Source organism: Colobus angolensis, unplaced genomic scaffold, assembly GCF_000951035.1.
Source record: "Colobus angolensis palliatus isolate OR3802 unplaced genomic scaffold, Cang.pa_1.0 Scaffold321, whole genome shotgun sequence".
Lineage (NCBI taxonomy): Eukaryota > Metazoa > Chordata > Mammalia > Primates > Cercopithecidae > Colobus > Colobus angolensis.
Window position 1 is genome coordinate 693,762 of NW_012116500.1, and position 5,061 is coordinate 698,822.

At 42.8% G+C, this 5,061-nt stretch overlaps 1 pseudogene across 1 annotated transcript; it reads left to right on the forward strand.

Annotated features, from left to right (window-relative positions):
- Positions 1 to 3,569: 3,569 nt before the first annotated feature.
- LOC105518587 lies at positions 3,570 to 4,829 on the forward strand (annotated as a pseudogene). The gene has a single exon (XR_001002853.1). The product of XR_001002853.1 is annotated as a pre-mRNA-splicing factor 38A pseudogene (transcript).
- Positions 4,830 to 5,061: the final 232 nt, after the last annotated feature.

Consider the following 5,061-nt stretch of genomic DNA (forward strand, 5'->3'; position numbering starts at 1 on the left):
TTCAGTAGCCACCAAAAGCAGGTTAGATTCTGGGACTCTGTCTTGTTTACTTTTGTATCCTCAATGTCTAGTAGACATGAAATCAATCTAAATTAAATCTAAATTAAAAGAATATCTGCAACAGATATTTATGGCACATCTGTGTGCTTGGAATTGTGCTATTAGCTTTGGAAAGCTTCATAAAAAGACTCCGAAGATTCCTACCCACTAGGATTTTACATTCTTACAGGAAATAATGACTATTTGAACAGATGAGTGTGAATTAAAATTGCAGAGGGAGAAGATGGATCCTTATGTTAATTTATTCACAATATTACCGTGAATTTGCAAGATTGAAATGTACCTACATCTCTATACCTTTTTGTGGCTTGAGAGCTCATTTCCTTTTAGCACAGATATATGTTATATATCTGTCTAATATCTATATCTATCTGTTTATCATATCTATCTATCTATCGTCTATCTGTCTATCTATCTATCTATACATCTATCTTCTATAACTGTCTGTCTATCATGTCTGTCTAATTTTTTGTACTTTCCCACACCATGATCTCTGCCTCGAGGTGGACAGGTGGAAAGAAGTCAGAAGGTGCCCTCTCAGCTCCCTTTCCAGCTAGGAGTTTATCAGCTGGATATGGCCACATGTGAGGCTTGGATTTAGATGTGAGTCTCAGAGGCTGGAGATGGGCACAGATTCTGTTTTGCTGGGGAGGGTGGTGGAGGCACTGAAAGTGCCGTGGCAGACCCAGTGTTCTGGGACTGTACCTGCAAGCAGTATGCAGAGGGAGGACAATTTGCAGACTGCTCTTGGCTGGATAGTTTTCAAGCCTAATTCTTTGGCTCTCCAGGACCTTCTGTGAGTTTTCTAATAGTCTTTAATAAATTTTCTGCTTAGGCTAGTTAGAGTGTGTGCAACACAGAGCCCTGGTGAATGCAGACCTCTCTCCTGGGTGTACCCTCAGCTCCATTCTTTCCCCCAGTTCCATGCTGTATTTAGTAAGGAATGACTGGGCAGAGATGACCTCAGTCAGTTGTGAATACTGCCAGGGCTGTCTCTCTAGTGGGAATTAGAGGTCTCCCAGCCTTGGAAGGCAGCAACTCCCATCAGAAGGGCAACTTATTGAGTTTGGGATGAAATCCAACTTTTCATATAGGTAATTATGCCAGAATTCAGGTCAACCTCTAGGCTGGGTTGACTCATATTCCGTGATATATAGGAAGTAAAACACTGTTTGAGCTGCCACTGTAGCATTTCCCGTGGAGCTTTAAAATGTCTTTTAATTATTTGTACATTTCTATTGAACTGTGAATGATTCTGCTCTTCTGAGTACCACGCTTTGCCTGCTTGAAAAATAAATACACCAAACAACTACGGATGAAGGACTGTAGTTAAAGGATGGAATGTTGTCATGAACACTTTGAGAATGATGACAGTTGGTATTTTCCCAAAGTAAACTCAAAGGTTCAAACTATTAAAAAGGCTGAGGTGGCCACACTTGTCTACAGTACTCCAAGATCATCTAACAAGATCATGACTAAATCCTGGCCAGGAAAACATTGACTTTAGTAATTTTGTTGGTTCTGGGTTTTCAGTGTTGAAATCTTCCTTGTCCTGTTCATTCTCTTTTCCCAATACCCCTAGAACTATCTGAGATATGGGTGGGGTGTGATGAGCACAATTCTTTTGTTAGCCTTTGTCAGAACCATGAGGGGAAGAAAATGTACATAAAATTAACATAAAGTCAAGCAGAGGCACCTGCGATCCAAAATCCCCTCTATCATCAAATTCCTCCTTTTTGTTGGCGACCTTGCTCATGGGGAACGAAGCTGCAGGAAACTTCTTGGTTTAGCTCTTCTACTCTGGTTTCTTTCCCAGGCAATTAAACTTCTGGGTCTCAGTTTCCTGAGAGTTCACCTCTGCTGTTCTTACTTTCATTATTTCCAAATCTGAAAGTCAGTCATCCTATCTCTGGTTCACCCTCAGTTACATCTAGGAATCCCTAGGTTGTTTTGAAAGCTCCAACACACACTTTATAACTTAATAGTGGGGAGAAAGGGGAAACATCACAGTCAATATTTTACCTTTTCCATGACACTATCCTGTACTCCCTTGTCTTCTTTCCACCAATCCTTCTGCCCCCATCAATCAAGGGTACTTCCTGTGTCACCCAGATGGCACTTCCTGTGCCATACATAAGCTCTTGCCAGGGATAAGTTTTGGCTGAATTGTCAGCTTGTTGATTATTGCACAGCTTAATTATAGCTGTATGACATTAGTCATAAATGGCTCCAGGGCCAGAGAGTGGGCTTGTGTAACCTTTGAGGGTGCACTTTACAAGTAGGTTTTGAGGAATAAATACAAAGTAGAGTAGATTTTGAAGAGTAAATATCGGATACCTCAGCTTTAAGAAGAAGTACCCTAGACATGCTTCTGGCCCACTCAGAAACCCTTACCTTGTAAAGGGCCATGGCGAGGCATAGATGTTTGATATAAAATATAAAACTTTGGTGTATTAGTCCATCCATTCTCACATTGCTATAAAGAAATACCTGAGACTACGTAATTTATAAAGAGAAAGGTTTTATTGGCTCCTGGCTCCACGGGCCGTACAGGAAGCATGATGGCTTCTGCCTCAGGAAAATTCCAATCATGGTGGAAGGTGAAGGGAGAGCAGGCACTTCCCATGGCCAGAACAGCAAGAGAGAGAGGGATGAGGTGCCACACACTTCTAAACAACCAGATCCCATGAGAATTCACTACCATGAGAACAGCACCAGTGAGATGGTGCTAAACCATTCCTGACAAATCCCACTCCATGATCCAGTTACCTCCCACCAGGCTCCATCCCCAACACCTCCAACACTGGGGATCACAATTTGAGATGAAATTTGGGTGGGGACACAGATTCAAACCATTGGATTTGGTAACTTCTTCTGTGAGAACAGCCACTCTAATCTATACTCTTATCACTGGACATCTGTAACTTCGGACCAATCAAACCATAAGCACATCCAACCAATCAGAACCCAGGAGATCCCTGATGCCCACCAGGGGGTCACTCAGAAGGTTGTTTATGCAACCATCAGAGTGCAGTAAGCAGATTGTAGAGCACTAATGTGGCCCTGTGTCAACAACACATCTTAGTGCTTATCAGCACTTTCAAGCATCTCCGGCTTTCTTCTGCTGTGTTATTAGTAGTCCATCTTGTCCCCATCTTTGTTAGTGTTCCATTGCCTTGATTTTTTCCTACCATCTAAACTTTAGGACAATGTGTCTAAGCCACAGGAGCTATCCACATGGTAAAAGCGATTGATCATTAATTAATCATAATAAAAATATTGTGCCTGCTTAAAAAAAAACGTAAGTGGAATTTATTTAAGAATTTGAGTGCTGCAGTGTTTCCAGTTTCAAGATGGCCGCCTGAGCTGTTTAGTGAAACTTCTTCCACCTTTCTCCATCCCTCTAGGTGTTTTTTTTTGTTTTGTTTTTTGTTTTTTGTTTTTTTTTTCTGAACCTGGATGTGACGTATTAAAGGACCCGATGGAAATAGAATCAAAGGCATTCTAAAATGGCTGACCGTACACTGAAGGATGCGCACAGCATCGGCTGCACCAACCCTCAATATCTGGTGGAGAAGATCATTCAAATGCGAGTGTATGAGTCCAAGTACTGGACAGAGGAGTGCTTTGGACTTATGGCTGAATTTATAGTCGATAAAGCTATGGAGTTAATGTTTGTGGGTGGCGTCTATGGTGGCAACATAAAACCAACACCCTTTCTGTGTTTAATCTTGAAGATGCTTCAAGCTCAATCCAAGAAAGGTATCATTGTAGAGTTTATCAAAAATGAAGATTTCAAGTATGTTCGTGTGTTGGGGGCACTTTACATGAGGCTGACGGGCACTGCAATTGATTGCTATAAGTACTTGGAGCCTTTGTACAATGACTATCAAAAAGTCAAGAGCCAGAACCAAAATGGGGGTTTGAACTGATGCATGTAGGTGAGTTTATGGATGAACTAGTGCTCAGTGAGAGAGTCTGTGATATCATTCTGCCCTGGCTACAGAAACGCTAGGTATTAGAGGAAGCTGAGCAACTGGAGCCTCGCGTTAGTGCTCTGGAAGAGGACATGGACAGCGTGGGGTCCAGTGAAAAGGAAGAAGAGGAGGATGAGAAGTCGGAAAGAGTGCCATCACCTGATCACCGCTGGAGAAGCTACGGAGACTTGGACAAGCCCCGTCGCTCTCCCACACTGCGCTACAGAAGGAGCAGGAGTCGGTCTCCCAGAAGGCGGAATCGATCTCCCAAAAGGAGAAGCCTCTTCCCCCGCCGAGAAAGGCATCGGAGTAAGAGTCCCAGACGTCACCGCAGCAGATTCTGAGATAGGCGGCACAGATCCCGTTCCAAGTCCCCAGGTTCTCACCGCAGTCACAGATACAGGAGTCACTCAAAGTCTCCCAAAAGGTCTAAGAAGAGTCACAAGAAGAGCTGGAGAGGGAATGACTAATGGACTCAGTTTGGTTTTAGTCCACATAGGCTCCTGTGGGTATGAGGATATCTGTCTATGTGGAAGGATTAAGATCTCCCCAGGCAGCTATATTTTAGTTTTTTCTTATCACGTTTCTCAACCTTTATTTTCAATGAAGGAGGTGCTGACTTTTGTATCTCTTTTTAATCATAATCAACAACAGTTTCTGACCCAACTAATTTTGACTGTATTCAAACTTATGAGGGTAGAAGGGATCTGAAGGTTGGGGATATGAATGACAAGGATAGGATGTGGCCACCTGATGACCCTTTCCCTTTTTATTAAACCGGACACACCTATAAAAAAAAATTTGAAAAGAGCGAAAACCTAATTAGGTCATGCACAAAGGGTAAAGACAGCTGTCTTGAAGAACGCAGTTTCTCTCCTGTAGGCTTCTGCCTGGAGCCTTGCCACCTCTTGATCTGCTTGTGTGGTGTTTTCTTTTCTCCTTAATCTCCAAAGGATGCATCTTCATGCTCTGGACAGGAAAGAGGCCAGCAATAGGGTGAATGTTGGAGAAAGCCAGAAAGGGG